Source organism: Galleria mellonella, unplaced genomic scaffold (genome assembly GCF_026898425.1).
Source record: "Galleria mellonella isolate WM207_F2 unplaced genomic scaffold, CSIRO_AGI_GalMel_v1 utg312, whole genome shotgun sequence".
Taxonomy (NCBI): domain Eukaryota; kingdom Metazoa; phylum Arthropoda; class Insecta; order Lepidoptera; family Pyralidae; genus Galleria; species Galleria mellonella.
In genome coordinates this window covers 508779-529027 of record NW_026442074.1, presented here as the reverse complement: position 1 = coordinate 529027, position 20249 = coordinate 508779, and the positions used below count along the sequence as shown (strand labels likewise).

General features: G+C 34.1%; 1 long non-coding RNA gene across 1 annotated transcript; it reads left to right on the top strand.

The window, feature by feature from the left end:
* The first annotated feature begins 1938 nt into the window (after positions 1-1938).
* Positions 1939-6285, top strand: LOC128200938 (uncharacterized). Its single transcript, XR_008252971.1, has 2 exons — positions 1939-2121; positions 4211-6285. It is a non-coding gene; the product is annotated as an uncharacterized LOC128200938 (long non-coding RNA).
* The last annotated feature ends 13964 nt before the right edge of the window (positions 6286-20249 follow it).

Sequence of the window (20249 nt, the reverse complement as noted above, 5' to 3'; positions counted from 1 at the left end):
TATATATATATATATATATATATATATATATATATATATATATATATATATATATATATATATATATATATATGGGATTATCTGGACATTGATGGCGGAAAAAAGGTCATCACCCATTTTGATGTAGTTTATATCTATTTTTTAATATTAATCAAATATTAATTTTTGGATTTTTGTACTGGGATACTCGCAACATCTACTGAGCTAGTTTTTTTTTTAAATATAGTCTTAACGAAAAAGTAATTCTGTTTTTTTTTTAATTATTAGAGAAACACCTCTTAAAGTAACGAATCAAAATATTTAATTTATTAATTGATTTTTGACTACTATTGGACAGCGATAGATTTTCTTAACAAATGGTAGGGCCATTTATTTGTTTATATTTTCTTTAAATTACATTGAAACAGACTATGCATATATATAATTAGTACTTACTTAAAATACGCGATACATTATTGTGATACTATTTAATTTCAACAAAATATAAAATCTATTTTAGTTCTGGCAACACAAAAATTATGATAAAAAATTAATGCTAGCAACACAGCATCTAGAGCGAGACAATCGAATGACAGGTGTGCGCGCGCGCTTGCAAAACCGGACCGCAGGTAGCATGACAACGTGACGCGACGTTGCCGTTCCGAATATCAGTAGGTACGTCACTCACCTGCTTTCCGAGTATGGCAGACAGTATGTTATTTAGGGCCAACGCAAACGGAACAACTTTTTTAATAGATGACAATAGAATGGTAAAACTGCCTGCGTTAACGATATATGCTGGCAAGGTATTATTGGAGTGAATCTAGATGAGGATGAAGTTAGGTAAATTAGACTAACATGATGTATTTATCAAGAATTAAACACCGACCGCATGAAGGCTAGTCTGAGAAGATATATGCTACTTGCAATAGGACCAATAGTTCTTGTTACCCCCTCCCTTTCCTTTAACTAATTTAAGTTGATTTGGCTTATAAAGTACTAATACAATAGACGAAAACTGAATAAATAGACAAAGATTTTAACCTCAAGATCTCAGAAGGAATTTTGCATTCTTCTCCATCCCATTTGATTCCATTATTAGATATTTGAATTTAACTACATTATTCAGTGGCATCAGAAAATCAAACACGTGAAGCAGCTATTCCTGCTAATTTATATATCAGTTTGAGATATAACACTGTAATTACAGGAGATGCAATTTAAATATCTAACTAAATCTCTGCTGATAAAAAAAAATCTAGTTAGTACGGTCAGATGTTTCTAGTTTGAGGACTAGGCGGTTGATGCAATTGTGTGGCACTTTTTTCTTATTATTATTATGAAATAAATGAATCCAGGTAATGACAGCACTTACGCTCAGCCAAAATTCATAAGAATAGAATGAAATAATTTTGCACAAAATCTGTCTATGCCTTTTTCCATCTAAATATTATCTGTATACTTTACTGTTGAGCTGTAAGATGCCAAAAGGTAACAAAGAAATTAGATCTTTTATAAATGCAAAAGTTTGTAAGGGTGGAATGATGTAAGTCTGTTACTGTTTCACGTAATATTGAATTTACAGAGGGAGACTTTCTACAAAAATCGATTGCTTGGGTACCTCCGTCCCATTCGTATTTCTACCGTGAAGCAGTTGTGTTTGCATGGCTGTGTTTCGGTTTGAAGGGTGGGATATGGCGTGAGTTTACAGGGTACAGAGGAATAACATCTGAGTTCTTTCTATCAGGTGAGCCGTCAGCTTGTTTGCCATTCTAAGTTGTATAAAAAAAAAGAACAGATTTGATTAAAATTTGATACACATGGGGGTTACATTTGAAGTGTAAAGGATTACATATATATTGATTTATGTGGGCGAAACCCTGGGATATAGCTAGTTTATAATATTAGTTAGAATCAAGGGCCATTTTGTGTAGCATTGTATGTAGACGGCCTTATGCTGTCCGTATCAGTCGCACGTTGCGCGGTTAGGTAAAGCGACCGTTTCTCTCTTGCACACTTGCGAGAGCTCTCTCTTTGTCTACTGTTTACATTTTTTATATTCATCTGTCATTCATATTAGACGTGATAAATAGCAAAATGTTTGTTTCCCATGAAGTTTTGACTGTTTTCGCCATTTCAGCGGTAAGTTTTTATAAATTTATTATAAATAAAGTACTTATAAGTGTAGTGTGGGATGTTTAGATTACGAACCTACTTTCAAGTAAATTGTAAAAACACCCAGAAGTCATTATTGTATTGTTTGCCTTATAAATTTCCTATCTATTAGGTTCTATATAAAAAAATCAAAAACGCAATAAAAATGTATGGTGAAAACAAAGGTTTATTCACCATTTTCTCAGAACTGGTTAGTGATAAATGAATTAAGGTTATGTTTTATGACGTTTCAGGATTCTTTTTAACTTTATCATTGACTAGCGGCCCGTCCCGGCTTCGCACGGGTGGACATTTTTACAACATTTAAGATTAAAAAGTGGTTATTGTGACATAACGATAATAGTTGGACATATAGTATATGTAGTACATAATTTTGTTCTATCACCAATAGTTTCCTCAGCTCACGCGACGAAAGATATTTTATAGCATTTTTTTTACACCTTGAGTTACGTTACTAAAGTTTTAGTAATGATCCCTAATCTTTTCTAGCAATAAATATAGCCTATGTTACTCAGGGTGAATGTAGTTTTCTAATGGTGAAAGAATTTTTGAAATCGGCAAAGTAGTTTTTGAGTTTATTCATTACAAACATACACACAAAAATACAAATCTTTCCTCTTTATAATATTCGTGTAGATGTAGATGTAAATTGTTGATATGTAGGTATGTTAATTGAATTGACAAACGCATCTAAATGTACTTAACGACTCAGTTATCATTTCATTAGTTTTATAAAAAATAATGTGACTCGTAATTATAAAAAAATAATCTATACTTATAATAAATCTGTAGAGAGGTCAATTCTGTACATGGAATATATTTCCAAAATAACTATCAGCGGGTGATTAGTGATCGATACTGATGCCAAAAATGTAATCAGTAAAATTTTTGTCTGTCTTTTTGTATGTTCGTTATAGAAACAAAAACTACTCGACGGATTTTAACGAAACTTGGTACAATTATTCTTCATACTCCTGGGCAGGTTATAGTATACTTTTCATCACGCTACGATCAATAGGAGCAGAGCAGTGAAGGGAAATGTTGGGAAAACGGGAGAAGCTACTCCATTTTTAAGCTACCGTCGCGTGCGCAGCCTTATTATTATGGCCACTTTTTAAAACGTAAAAAAGTCTACCCGTGCGACGCCGGGACGGGCCGCTAGTATATCAATATAAAAATAAAAATATCAATTTTAATAATCTCATTAATCATAATTATTAGAAGTATTTCTTATTGTGCAATGTTATATTAGTTTATGGACTTTGCCCGGAAATATACTATGCCATCCACTAATGATAATTATGGTGTCTGGTTACCTAATGTTATTAGTTCCACTATCAGAATGTATTGAATTACAACATCTGTTTATTACGTTGTGCATTTGAAACACAAATATGTAGATACCTATATAATTATGAATATTTTTTTTTGATGGGTGAAAATTGTATGGTAACCCCGCCTGCGCTAACGGGATACGCCGGCGGAGCACCAGTGAAGGGTGATCGATGAGAATGTAAGCAGGTTCAGTTAGCCCATCATGTTTAATTCATCAGGAATTAATCATGATAGTTTCCAAGGGGAACCGAGAGCAGCTAGCAATGGGATTCTCAGTTTCCAATACTAACAATCCCTTTTCCCCCCTAATTATGAATATTACCGAGTGGTTCCGGCATAGAATAGGCGACCCCTTCCTTTCCCGTAGGTGTCGGGCAGCAGCGTCTCACTTAAAATATCTGTAAAGGGTAACTGCGGTTGTCAATTCGCCTGCTACGCGTGGTAACTGCTGCCAAAACCCTTTAACAGGGAGGCTTATGTTCTGCAGTGGACAGTTAAAGGCTGATATGATTATTTTAATATATATATATATATATATATATATATATATATATATATATATATATATATATGTTTAAACTTCTTTAATACACAGACACCGTGCAATTACAATTTTATTATATTAGTGACATTAAGCGAATTGAGATAAGCGATGGAAACTATACAAAGTAATACAGTTAGTAAATTATTTAGTAATTACAAGACCAATTAATTTTTCCAGGTATTATCGTTTTCCATATCGGCAATCCTGTTGCTGGTGATAGCAGCTAAACGTGGATACATGAGAGCTGGTAAACCTAGAGGGGGGATGGTGTTACTGTTGCCACCACCTCCGCTACCTTCGGCACCACCCGCCGTGGAGATGACGCCGCTTACAAGCACGCCGGATACAAAATAGACCGTCTGATTATGACATTAATAATTCAATATTCAATAACGGAATGTCATATTTTGAACAGTATTCTAAGATAATAGGTGTAAACAAAATAAACTTTATGATTATGAGATTTATAATTCAATATTCAATAAGAGACTGTCATATTTAGATCAGTATTGCAACTTTAACATAACAGGTGTATAAATACGAAATTTAACTACATGATTATTTTATTGATGATTAAATTTAACAAGGGAATAATAATAAAAATTACGATTACGAGATTAATAATTCAATATTCAATAATGGAATGTCATATTCTGATTAGTATTCTAACTCTAACATAATAGGTGTATACAAAATAAACCTTATGATTATGTAATTGATAATTCAATATTCAATAACGGAATGTCATATTCTGATTAGTATTCTAACTATAAAATAATAGGTGTATACAAAATAGACCTTACGATTATGAGATTGATAATTCAATATTCAATAACGGAATGTCTTATTCTGATTAGCATTCTAACTATAAAATAATAGGTGAATACAAAATAGACCTTATGATTATGAGATTGATAATTCAAAATTCAATAACTAAATGTTATGTTCTGATCAGTATTCTAACTCTAACATAATAGGTGTATACAAAATAGACCTTATGATTATGAGATTGACAATACAATATTCAATAACGGAATGTCATATTCTGATTAGTATTCTAACTCTAACATAATAGGTGTATACAAAATAAACCTTATGATTATGAGATTAATAATTCAATATTCAATAACGGAATGTCATATTTTGATTAGTATTCTAACTGTAACATAATAGGTGTATACAAAATAGACCTTACGATTATGAGATTTATATGAATACAATTTACAACGTACTGAAAGTTACATAGAAGATATAAAATGGTGCATATGATTATGTGTTTGATTATTTAATATATAGTAAGAGAATTCCAATTCACTCCATAATAAAATTATGTAATTTAAATTCTACATTTAATATGAAATATATTCCATTGAGCATTCCAAATCAATGTAAATATAATATATGTAAATATTATTTATTTGATTTCTGATTACTAAATTATCAATAAGAGAGTGTCATATATTCTGATCAGTATTTGAGAATATCCACATTGCAAAATATATAAAATGAATTATATACCATTACCTATAATTATGTCATTGATATTTTCAACGTAAAGAGCAAAACAATGGGTTTAAACGTAAAAAAAAAATACTCAAAATGGTATCCATGTGTATGACATAAAAAAATTAAATTAAATTGAAAATGTTTATTCATTTAATTACGCATATTTTTTTTTCACAACTACTAATGTGTAAATTTAAACCATTTGAAAATAATTAAGAAAATTTTGTTAGAATTAGAATGCAAATGTGCCAAAAATTATTATGTTGGAGTAGGTGCAAAGGTGTTCGAGTGGCAAGTGCTCCATCAACAAGAGCGCAGCTCTTAAATAGGATAGATAGATAGATGCAAACAATGATTAAAAGGAGAATCTCTTTCGATGTTAAGAATTACAAGTGTTATTCTTATCAGGTATTTTTTTTGATGGGTGATTAGGTATGGTAACCCCGCCTGCGCTAACGGGATACGCTGGCGGGGCACCGGTGAAGGGTGATAGATGAGAATGAAAACAGGCCAGTTAGCCCGTCATGATGAATTCATCTGGAATTAACCATGATAGTTTCCAGGGGGAACCGCGAGAAGTCGACTTGGTCGGGTATATTGCTAGCAATGGGATTCTCAGTCTCCATTACTAACAATCCCTTTCCCCCCTATTTTTATTAGGTTATCATTGTTAAATAATGTATAAACTTTACGAAGAGGGATTGTAATGTTGTATATGTACTTAATTAAACCATTTAGTCCATGTACATGATGTGTTTTATTTTTTAACAATTACTATTTCATTCGACAATAATTAAAGATTGTGTCCCACAAAAAACCGATAATTTTTTTTTATACAACTTAGAATGGCAAACAAGCTGACGGCCCACCTGATGGAGAGTGGTAACCGTCGCCTATAGACATGAGCAGTACCATGGACATAACAGAGTATACTGTTTCGCCCATGATACCCGCCATGCGTTGCCATTCCTGAGGACTCAGATGTTATTCCTCTGTACCCTGTAAATTTACTGCCCTTCAAACCGAAACACAGATATGCAAACATAACTGCTTCAATTTTAACGAAACAATTAATTTTGTTAAAAATTTAAAATACTGAACCGATTTTGATAAAATTTCTACGGGAAAAATGTACAAGTATATTTTTTTTCACTTTCACATCACTGTGCCCCGCCAGTGTGTAACACAAGCGGGGTTACCATTGCATTTTTAATGATTAAAAAGAAATGTTTATGCTTCCTTATGTACAATGGTTTATGGTACTTAAAATGGTAAACAAGATAATGGCCCATCTGAAGGTAAGTAATAAGCATTATATACCAAAGGGAGACTTTGTACGAAAGTCGATTGCTTGGGTACTTCTGTCCCATTCGTGTTTCAATCGTGAAGCAGTTGTGTTTGCATGGCTGTGTTTCGGTTTAAAGGGTGCGATATGGCGTGATATATATATATATATATATATATATATATATATATATGAATATTATATTAATTTTTTTTCATGGATGATAATGTAATAGTATCTGCGCTATCGGTATACACCGGCGGGGCACCAGTGAAGGATGATAGGTGAGAATGAAGCAGGTCGGTTAGCCCACCGTGATGAATCTAACCATAAATCAATCACGATGGTTTTCAGGGGGAACCACGAGGAGGTCGACCTGATATAGTATATTGCTAGCAATTGGGCTACTTAACCCCATTACTAACAATCTTTTCTCCCCCCCCCTCCACATATTACACACACACATATATATATATATATATATACTAACACATATATATATATATATATATATATATATAACTAAGACGTTATTCCTAAGGTCTATTATATCTCCGCACTTAGTGATTTTGTTTTTGCTTAAAATCCGTGCGAATTTAATTTTGGAGAAAGTCTTCCTACATACAAACATATCTGTCACGCCTGTCTCCCATTAGGGTAGGCAGAAACAATGGAACGCCAAAGGCTTCGATTCAAACAAACCTCTTTCGCTTCCTCCACATTCATCAATTTTTTCATACACACTACGTATACGCCGGTTACGGGTAGAAAGTCTTCCTCTGGCAAATTATAATAATACATTTTATGTATTTATTTAGATATCTTTCTATTAGATCAGCGCAATCTCTTGCCTCGTTCAAGAGGCAGGTAAAATCTCATTTCCTATCTCTCTAATTTGCTTTGACGTTTACTATGTGTGATTTATCTTGATCTATTTAGTATATTTATGTTTATGTATTATTATTTATATTATATATATGTATGTTTATGTATTATTATTTATATTATATATGTATGTTTATGTATTATTATTTTTATTATATATGTATGTTTATTTAGGTTATGTAATCTTATTTTTATATTTAGAATTTTTTGCACTTTGTCTGATTCCTTTTATGCATTTACTGTGTCTGATTTGCGCTCTCTCTCTGTACTTATCCATTCTTTATGCCAGGTTGTCTGTAAGAGATTGCTTGTAGCGATAAGGCCGCCTTTTGTATATGCACGTTCTGTATAAATACTCCTTGTATACATCTTTACTGTGCGCAATAAAGAGTTTATTATTATTATTATTATTATTATTATTATTTATTTATTCATTAGTACAAATATGTGTACATGGCGGACTTAATGCTATATATATATATATATATATATATATATATATATATATATATATATATATATATTTTATACGTTTTCGTTTTGAAACTGATAAGAATCAATAAAAGAGGATCGATAAAAGAAATCCATTTGTGTCGGTCGTAATCCGACCATTTCCTCGGCGGCGCTGCATTAACAGTATTTTCCACTTGGTCCCTTGATGTTCCAACCTAATTTCCTTGGCGTAGGCGGCGGCGGCGGCGACGGCGGCGCGGCGCTGCAAATTCTGCACATCCAATGACTTTATTCTATTATAAAAATTGGATTTTTTTTTATTTCCAACGATGTCTTTAGTGGCTTCTCGAGTAAGGCCTCTTCATATCCGAATAAAAATATTATTTGTATACGAAATTGTACGACGGTTGTAATAAAGGCGTGTTTATAGGCATGTGAAATAGAAGGTAATCCACATATTTATTTATTTAAAACAAACAGACGGTTTAACAATACGTAATGACACATAAATAATAATTTAACAGCCATTAAAATTTGCACAAATGTATAATGCAAGTAAAGGGAACAAAAAATTAAACAATACTATTAAAAACTAAAGCAACATTGTCAGTAATAAAGCTCAAATGTTAAGAAAGCCATCCGCAACACGTTATTTGAGAATCGATATAGCTATTTAAAAAAAAAGTGAAATTTTAAAATAGCTTTAAATTAAAAAAAAAATTAAGAAAATTTAGACTTCTGATTCTATATCAAAGAAAAAAAAAAATAAAAAAATACATAAAAACGTGGCAATAACCTGTTTTAATGAGTATTCTATGTTTAAAATTTCAACTTTCTTTTCCGGGTAATCTTTTTATGAGAAGGTACATTTGGATAATATACTTATCCTACTTCTTTTAAGAGAAATGACCAGTGTTTAGTAAGAACTGGTGTCGCTCTCAGAAATCTGTATGCACTAAAGATTCCAACATTTAGAGATCGTTATTCGATCTTATGGGAATGATTCCGAAAAATACGTGAATAAGGTTGTCATACTAGAACGCTTTTATATACTAGAGGGAGACTGTACAAAAACCGTTTGCTTGGACACCTCTGTCCCATGTGTGTTTCTACCGTGAAGCAGTTGTGTTTGCATGGCTGTATTTCGGTTTGAAGGGTGGCATATGGCGTGAATTTGCAGGGTACAAAGGAATAATACCTGAGTCCTCAGGAATAGCAACGCATGGGGGGTATCATGGGTGAAACAGTATACTCTGTTGTGCATGGTACTGCTTATGTCTATAGGCGATGGTTACCACCCTCCATCAGGTGGGCCGTCAGCTTGTTCGCCTTTTTAAGTTGCATAAAAAAATCTAATTGTCAAATAGTTGCACAGGTCACCTCGTCTTAACACTTTGTTTACAACTAATAAGTAATCTAGACATTGACCCAGAAGGAACCGAGATAATTTCATGAAGTTCTTTTTTAACGTTAAAAGGTCTCGCAATTTGCCTCGAGTTCACGTGATGGGAAATGATGATGAAAATTATGGTTGGAAAAATGCAAAGAGATTGCTTCAAGCCTTTGTCGTACACATAACGAAAGAAGATGCAAAACATTCCGTGCGTATCAACGGAATATATTAAACACAAGAGTTAATTTTTAAATTTACCGTCCGTGAAATGATCGTGAAATAATTTCACGCACATGACTGTGCGTAGTGCGCAGAAGCTTACAGTACGTGCACGGAGGCAAATTCACGAATTATTAATGAAGTTATTAAACCGATACGTGAACTGCCTACACCGCGAGGGACCTGTCTTGAACATAGATAATTAAACTGAGGTTATACTTACACAGCTGCCGTGATCAACGCCAAATACGTATACTGCCGGTCCCTGTGGGCACGAGAGGCGTGAATGCGTAAACAAAACTCATATAAGCTTCCAGGGAAGTGTGAAATGGAAGCGAATTGAATGAACAGTTAAACCAGAAAGCTAATGTTTTCAGTCCTTTTTTATTGTTGTTTTGTTTTCTGCTGATTGTTTTAGCTGCGTGGGGTAATAAAAGGGTTGGCCACTTCATCAGAGTATGTTAGTTAATTTACCGTGCCCTTATCGTGAAATGGACAATGTGCTGGTATGGTTTATCTATATCTATACTTATTATAAATCTGTAGAGAGGTCAATTCTGTACATGAAATATATGTCCAAAATAACTAGCAGCGGGTGATTAATGATCGATACTGATGCCAAAAATGCAATCAGTAAAATTTTTGTCTGTCTGTCTGTATGTTCGTTATAGAAACAAAAACTACTCGACGGATTTTATCGAAACTTGGTACAATTATTCTTCATACTCCTGGGCAGGTTATAGTATACTTTTCATCACGCTACGATTAATAGGAGCAGAGCAGTGAAGGGAAATGTTGGGAAAACGGGAGAAGTCACTCCATTTTGAAGCTTCCGTCGCGTGTGCAGCCTTAATGGCCACTTTTTAAAATGTAAAAATGTCCACGCGTGCGACGCTGGGACGGGCCGCTAGTTTATTCTAAATACAGAAAATACAGAATTTGCAACTAAATGATGAAGATTTCTTATATAATAACAGCAGCACCTCTTAGAACGTCACCTAAACTTAACTACGGTTGTCAACCCGCTTGCCAACCGTGGCAACTACTGCCCCCCTTATAGAGGAGGCCTTGTTCAGCAGTAAACAGGTAATGGCTGACATAATAACAAATGGGGCTGTTAGACTCCATTATCAGCAATCCCTTTCCTACAGGGTTAGAGTGTTATGCATCCATGCTATGTAATTTCAATGCCATATCCTAAGCTATGCACGTGCAGCTGCATCATGATAGAAAGACGAATGGAATTGAGGTGCTCAAATAAATCAGTGAAATACAATGAGACACGTTTATATTAAAGTAATCAAATTATAAATAAAATAAGAATAGAGACAGGTGCCTGAGACTTACTAAGTACTTGTAATATAACAAGTGAATTCAATGTAATAAATATAATTTATAGGAAGAGATAATTTATTATAATTTAACCTACTATACAACCTAATCTACGATACATATGTGGAGATTCGACTAAGTAAAATTTGTTAATATAACAAATGAATTCAATGTAATAAATATATTATTTATAGGAAGTGATAATTTATTACAATTTAACCTGGGAATTATGGGTGTGTGTGCGTGTATGTATGTGTGTATATGCGTGTATCTAATATATAATATATATTATAGATTGACGAAATTGTTGTTTGATAAATTTCATCAATTTTTGCTTCGCAATCGTTTTTCATTACCGGTGCATTAAATTGTCGGAAATTTAAATTCACACACACGATTTCTTGTTTTCTGGATCGAACTCAAAACATTCCTAGTCTTACCTTCCGACTTATGTACACAATTAAGCCACGATACTCTCTTTTAGAATGGAGTTGTTTTCGTACTCTCATGTTTTTTTTTTTATACATTAGAATGGCAAACAAGCTGACGGCCCACCTGATGGAAAGTGGTAACCGTCGCCTATAGACATGAGCAGTACCATAGACATAACAGAGTATACTGTTTCGCCCATGATACCCCCCATTCCATTCCTGAGGACTCAGATGTTATTCCTCCGTGCCCAGTAAATTCACGCCATATCCCACCCTTCAATATAGTATTATATTGTCTGTGCCGAAACACAGCCATGCAAACACAACTGCTTCACGGTTGAAACACGAATGGGACAGAGGTACCCAAGCAATCGACTTTTGTACAAAGTCTCCCTCCTCTTGTCAGATCATATCGCTAACTCTTACTACAGAGAGTAAGAGAGGAAATGGTAAAACCACTACTGGTCAAGGAAGGCCTGGAAGAGATCGCTTTTAGCGATAAGGTCGCCCATTGTTTTCTCACTGTGATTATTTCTTGCTCTTTTAAGGGTAAAGCAATAAACTGAGTTGTGACCATTTTGTGTTACTATGGCACACGCATGAAAAAAAGGAATTTTTTTGTTTGTTTTTTTTATATATATAATGCTTTTTTAGTTTTTCATTCTTTTATCTCTTTTACTGTGTATTATGTGTATGTTTGTATTGTAATTTGTGTGCTGTAAGTAATGCAAATAAATTATCTATCTATCTATCTATCTATCAATAGGCGAATGGCAAGAAATGTCCTATACCAATGATTATACTATTTCGACCTATGAACGGATATCATTTTCTGAAGGACCTCCGACATTACGTGTAGTATGTATAAACAAGTGCCATCGATGCATAGTGGTCCGGGGTCTCGAGACGATCGTATCAGGGTTGTCGGGGGAGGGTAGATAAGGGCGAGTCGGGTACGATATAACACTTAACGCATAACGTGACCCGACGTAAGCCGCGCACTTACGTGGCGAGCCCGTGTACACATGCTGACAAACGAGAACGGTGGACCAATTAACGGCTCAAGTCAAATGATATTTTCTTATTAAAGATAGCGAAACAAAATTGGCGAGAAATCGAATACCGCACGTGAGCGAAATCGTAGACAAAAACTAGTATAATACAGTTGAATGCAATGATGTATGATCAGAGGGAGACTTTGTACAAAAGTCGATTGCTTGGGTACCTCTGTCCTATTCGTGTTTCAACCGTGAAGCAGTTGTGTTTGCATGGCTGTGTTTCGGTTTGAAGGGCTATGGTGTGAATTTACAGGGTACAGAGGAATAATACCTGAGTTCTCAGGAATGGCAACGCATGGGGGGTATCATGGACGAAACAGTATACTCTGTTATGTCCATGGTACTGCTCATGTCTATAGGCGACGGTTACCGCTTTCCATCAGGTGGGCCGTCAGCTTGTTTGCCATTCTGAAATGTATAAAAAAATACAATTTGCTACGTGACTTAAATAAAAAAGAAATAATTAATTCAAAGAATCATACGACTCACATAGTAATACACAAAGCAAGAACAAAATAAATTAAAGAAGAAAACAATAGTGTACAAATAAAGAGCGTTTACCATTTTCTGATCACCTGAAAAAACAAAATAAAAAAAAAATAATTAAAAGTATGATAAGCATAGTAGAAGGAAAAATAGAGGGCAAAAGAGGAAGAGGAAGACCGAGGAATAACTACATGGGACAGATAAAGGAAACACTAGGTGTCACGTCGTATAGGGAGATCAAGGATATGGCCTGGGATAGAACTGGCTGGAAGAGAATGCATGAATTAGTTGCACCGACAAGAGGAAACTCTTAAATGAAAAGATAGAGACGTCCATGGTACTATTCGTGTCTACAGGCGACGGTTACCACACCATCAGGCGGGTCGTCAGCTTGATTGCTTGATTAATGTGTAAAGGGTAGGTTATTATGAGTAATATAAGTTTTTCTAATACCATTTTCTATGTTAACAGGTTAGCAAAATTTTAACATTTGGTAGAAGATGCATGTATTAGTTGCACCGACAAGAGGAAACTCTTAAATGAAAAAAAAATGATAACTCTTGAGGTTCTCGTAAACATTTGTTGACAAACGGGGAATATATATATATATAAAGGATAAGAATAGGATAAAGGTACCCAAGCAAACTACTTTTATACAGGGTCCCTCTCTGGTAATATATATATATATATATATATATATATATATATATATATATATATATATATATATATATATATATATATATATATATATATATATATATATATATATATATATATATATATATATAAAACTTAGAATAGCAAATATGTAAAATGGTAATGATTGCCTAGACACATAGATGAATTATCTACATCACATTGTTTGGAGTCACTGTCTTATTTTGAAATGATTATTTTGAGATGAATATCAAACAAAATGGATTGGTTTCAACGATCTATACAATATATCTGTTCTTGCAGTAGTAAGTAGGTTTGTTTTAAGTTAAAGTACACATGTAAGTGATACATTAGCTTTGACGTTTGTTTGACGCTTGTTTCCTTCTACGACACAAGCTGTACATGCAGTTATTTGTGGGCCAGTAAAATAACTCTTATTGCAATGGAATAAAGTCGACATGTTACGTCCATTCATGATTTGCGTACTTTTGAGGGCCGTATTAATGGTTATAAAATATGTATGACAGCTAAACAAGTGCTAACTCACGGCAGGCATGGTGCGCTGTTTGCATTTAAATATACATTAACACAAATGAAGTCGAAGTTCTGTTCTGAGGTTATATATAATATTAGTACTCTTTTTTGGGGGGAAAGGGATTGTTAGTAATGGAGACTAAAAATCCCATTGCTCATACCCAATCAGGTCAACTTCCTCGTGGTTCCCCCTGGAAACTATCATCATGGTTTTTTTTTGATGGATGAAAATGGTACGGTAACCCCGCCTGCGCTAACGGGATACGCTGGCGGAGCACCAGTGAAGGGTGATAGATGAGAATGAAAACAGGCCAGTTAGCCCATCATGATGAATTCATCAGTAATTAACCATGATAGTTCCCAGGGGGAACCGCGAGGAGGTCGACCTGGTTGGGTATATTGCTAGCAATAGGATTCTCAGTTTCCATTACTAACAATCCCTTTTCCCCCTTGTTTTTATTATTACTCTATTATAATTCTATTATCGTTCTACTATCGTTCTATTATCGTTTATATCTCGGAATAGTATCGTAATTCAGCATTAACTCGTGCGGTTAAAGACCACCGCCGTTGAGTCCCTCTCGAGTGTCTGTAATCGAATTAGTGGGTCCCATCGAATGGGCACACCAATTGTGTTGCGCCCAATACATTTTGCCCTGTTTATATTGGACTGGATTTGTCTCTGGATACTCTTCCTACTCTGTACTGTTCATATTCAATAAACTGCTCCCTCTAGTGACGGCTTGGTTTGCGTTTTGGTGCTTGTAAAAAGAAATGCTCAGTTTAGAATATAAGGTTTTGCTTGAAGTTTTTTTTTTATACCACTGAGGTAGCAAACAAGCATACGGCCCACCTGATGGTCAGCGGTTACCGTAGGCTATGAATACCTGCAATACCAGAGGTATTACGCGCGCGTTGCCGACCCTAAAGAAACCTCTTTACCCCCCTTTTGAAGAACCCCATGCTGTAGGCTCTTGGAAGTATTTCGTTTCTTGCATTATCATTATGTCATATTTACCTGAGGATACTATATGTCTCAGATTTTCACCACCTTACAACCCTCCATAAACTAAAGTCATCCCAACCATCTGGATGGATGGGATGACTCACCTGAGAGGTATTATTGTCTCTGTCTGTTCTCCTCGTCTTCTAATTAAGATTTTTGTTATTTTGTTAAATTGTGACAATGGAATGGTAACGACGCCTGCACTATCGATATCTACACTAATATTATAAAGAGGAAAACTTTGTTTGTTTGGTTGTAATGAATAGGCTCAAAAACTACTGGACCGTTTTTAAAAATTCTTTCACCATTCAAAAGCTTTTAAAGTAGTAATTGGGATTTACAAATAAGTCCGCGATAGCATATGTCTAACTATTACGGTTAGGTCACAATAAACACTTTTCATTCTAAAATTACGATTTAAAATTACGATAACCACGCTGCTCGCCGTCTGGGTGGTATTTTCATACTCCAGTATTAATCCTTATTCAAATGAATCTATCGAGTTATTTCCAAAAATTGCATATTGCGATAACCAAGATCCACGCGGGCGAAGCCGCGGGCGAAAGCTAGTATCCTATAAATTAATAAGGGTAGGCCAATTAGACCATTGTGATGAATGCTACAAGAATCGCCAACGACGATTTTCTGGGGGTTCATGTGGAGGTCGACCTGGAGCAGAGATATTACAATAGATTGAGCTTGTCATGCAAGTTAGTCAATCTTTCTGTATAATTAAACATTTTAAAAATAAATAAAATATCTTCTTAACTATCTCCCATTCACATAAGATTACGTGTAAGGAAGAAAAAGAACTTTTTAATTCTTTATTCTTTATTTGGAACAAAAACATTGGTTACAATATTATTGAAAAACGATGATATCCGCAGAAGTATAAAACTGTGTCGCGAATATCAACGCTGTCCTCCTCATTGCAGGATTCTAAAGCAGACATTTAAAACGTATGGTAGCTAGTTACATCAACGAAGACATTTTGTCATATCTAGCAACCAACTACAATACTAATAAACTACAATAATTAAAAAAATTGATAATTTAAATACAGTAGCCTACATACATGTTAACTTAAAAAAAAAAGTGTGTGAGTGCGTGCGTGCGTGCGTGCGTGCGTGCTTGCGTGTGTGCGTGTGTGTGTGTGTGCGTGCGTGCGTGCGTGCGTGCGTGCATGCGTGCGTGTGTGTGTGTGTGTGTGATACTGTATTTATAAATCAAACTGAAGACTCTATTATAAGGTTATTTCCCTGTAAACGCATTTTAAATTGAAAAGTCAGGTGTTATTAAAAAAAGAAATATATTAATCTACGTCTGACTTAGTTAAATTTCTATTAACCCTGTATTCATTATGTCGGTACAGGTGACCCTTTTTATGTGACGCGATTAATATAAGTTTATATAGAATTTTTGCGAATTAACCCTCTCGCCGGGATCTTAGACGCCGCCAAGCGAGGGCCCACCGGGCCCGCGATTATAATAAAGGATAGCTTAATTAACCCTGCGCTGTCGACATTAATTTAAAAGGAGGCGCTGGTAGACGAGCGATTGTAATGCAACGAAATTTGTTTCACGCGTTTTAGGTAATTCCAAATCGCCCATTTTTGTGGATTTTCAGTGGATGGAAGTGGAATAGAAAGTTTATTAATATTTTCAGATCCCCATAATCGTGAATTAACCCTTTTTTTGCATGATTTTTTTATTGGTGATATAAATCAAGGTGATATAATTCATGTACAAAATTAAAAGAAAATTTGTTAAAAAAATAAATTTGACAGCTATGTTTTTTTTTCTGCAATAGATTTTAAAAAGGTATTTAGACACGATCAAATTAAAGCGAAATTGTACTTTTATATAATTTTTGGGCATTGAATATAATGGAAATTTCCATTATAAAATTTCCACCATTATGCAAAGAAGGGTTAAAGAGAAAGAAAAATGGTCCCTGGACCCAAAGGTCTTATTTGTCTTCGATCTATTTATTCAATTTTCATCAATGGATTAAGTCGATGACAATGGTTGCAAGTGGCTCAGGATCGTTCCTTATGGTAGTCTATGGAGAAGGCCTATGTTCAGCAATGGATGAATAATGGCTAAAACGATGATGATGATTAAGTTGATCATCAGTTGATAGATAGATAGATAGATACTCTTTATTGTTTCCTCCAAAAGATTACAATAGTAAACTTATTATAGATACAAACAATTACAGGAAATAATCACAATGAGAAAACAATGGGCGACCTTATCGCTAAGAGCGATCTCTTCCAGGCAACCTTTGGATGGAGAGGAGTAATTATAAACAGTTTGATCGGAGGCACGATGAAGACCCTATTATTTTTAAATATGGAGATGTGATATATGTAATAATGTAAATATATATCCTTACTTATTATATACACTTATATACTATTATATATTATATAGATACTGTATTCATGACTAAATTAAAGTGTTGATATACCTCCCCATTACATTATATTTATTTATATTTTATAATAATTTGAATACAATTTCCATTATTTATATTATATTATTATTCGTATTGTTAATATCTTTACTCATTTAATAATTTAATTATATTTTAATGTTTGTCAAACACAAGGCATGCCTATAAATGTAAGAACAGTTAGATCTGATCTGCCAGTGTATTGTATTAAAATTTAGCTTTATTGTAGCTGTATCTTATGTTGGTAATCCTATAAATAAATAAAATAAAATAAAATAAAAATAAAATATACACACGTATATGTACTATTATACATATACTTATGTACTATTATATATATTATTAGATAGCTATTCGGAGTATAACGTTGACCATGTCGCAGTTTAGATATCAAACGGTCAAGAGAAAGAGAGATCGACGACTAACATGGAAGGTGGTAGTACTTCTACCAATAATAATAGAAGTCAATCCTCGAATGTTAGCAGTCGCATGCATGCTAATGGTAGCGGAATTAAACAAAACAATACTAATGGACTAACCAATGTTAATGTAAGTAGTTGAAGCTTTTATTTCTATAAAGATTAAAATAAGTATAACCAAAAAAAAACATGGTTTATGGTCGTATGGTCCCGGCATAGAACAGGCCTTCCTTCCTTTCCCTTGGATGTCGTAAGAACCGACTAAGGGAGGGCGAGGGTTAGGCAGCAGCGTCCCTCTTAAAACACCTCTAAAGCCTAACTGCGTTAGCCAAGCATGGCACATACTGGCAAAACCCTTCCAAGAGGGAGGCTTATGTTCAGCAGTGGACAGTTAAAGTTTGAAATGATGATGATGACGATGAAACACGATGATGATAAAATAGCCTTCAAATTATGCGCTTTAAAATTGATACACCAATTTGAGACTTATGATACAGGTGTTTTCCAACGTGTGACCCACGCCCCACAGGGGGGCAATTAGATAGTTAAGGGAGGGGCAATAAAAAATGGCGATCTCGAAGTGATTTTAATCCTCTTCCTCCGGGCCATTTAAATGCAATGCTACGAGTAGATATCGGTGACAAATTTAACAAAAAAAGTAAATTAAAAATATGCTTTAAATATATATTAGGTATAATTTTGTTTGACATCATCAAAACATCCATTGGGCGATTAGAGTCGTCAAGTAAACTTTGTCGGGAAAAATGATGTATAGAGGCATAAACATTTTGGAAATGTTCAAGTGGGACATGGCACAAAAAAGGGAAACGCTGCCATAAATAGATCAGCATTATTACTGACCCATTAAATCTTAATCTTAGTCGAACATAGGTCTCTTTCTATAGAACGCAAAGGTCTTTTGTATATCTCTTTTTATATCCCAAAGTTAAAAAATTGCTCGTGTGTATTGCTCAAGATTTAAATAAAGGTTCACGGGACCCAAATTCAAGTGAGATCACCCCGGTTTTAATTTTAGATTTTCGACGCAGGCTCTCATGTTTTCTCAGGTGAAACTCCATTCTTATAGATGTTCTTTATATTTTAAAATTTCTTTATTAAACAATCATTAAAATTTATATTAATTTCATTAAGTGACTGCTTTAAAAAATGCGCCTTGAAATCGATAATGTAATGACGCTCATCAGAATGACCTTGACATATTTGGACTCGGTTATAATCAATATCGCTGACAATTGTATAAAATAATGTAATATTTAGATATTTCTTATATAACTTTTATATATAACAAAACAAAAGAAAGAAATTTCTTTCTTTCTTTTGTTTTATTTTTTATTTAACTTTCTTTATGTTTATATTTCTTTTTTATGTTTAATTTTTTCACTAATAGTTGCAACCGCATGGCTTTGTTGCAGTCGCATTTATTGTTGGATCACGCTGTGTGCACATGTCGTGGCAAGTTTACCTGAATAATATATTAATGTACTCGCATGTTATAATTTAAGTTTGTATTTGTAAACTTCTGTTGTGTGCGCCTAATAAATAAATTAAAAAAAAATAAGTAACCTTACTAAGACTATAGACGTTTGGACGTTCGACACGTACATTAAGGAAAGTGTTTTTTTTTACTGACATAGTATAGAACTAAGCATAAGGAATTACATAGAAGGAATGATAAAATAAAAACTATAAATCATATGGTTGCCTCTTTTCTTCTTATACAAATATAATTAGGAAAAAGAAGACGAAAGATACACCATCAGTTGCTATTTTTCTCAATTTATTGCAGGCTAGTGTATAAAAATGTTTGATATGTTCATTTTATCACTCCTATGTAATTCCTTGTTCTTAGCTATTTTTTTTATACCACTGAGGTGGCAATCGAGCATACGGCCCACGTGATGGTAAGCGGTCACCATAGCCTATGAAGGCTTACAATACCAGGCGTATTACGCGCGTCGCCGACCCTGAAGAAACCTCTTTACCCCTTTTTCGAAGAACGCTATCCTGTAGTCTCTTGGGAAAACCTCGGCAGGGAGCTCATTCCATAACCTGATTGGGAGAAAACATCTC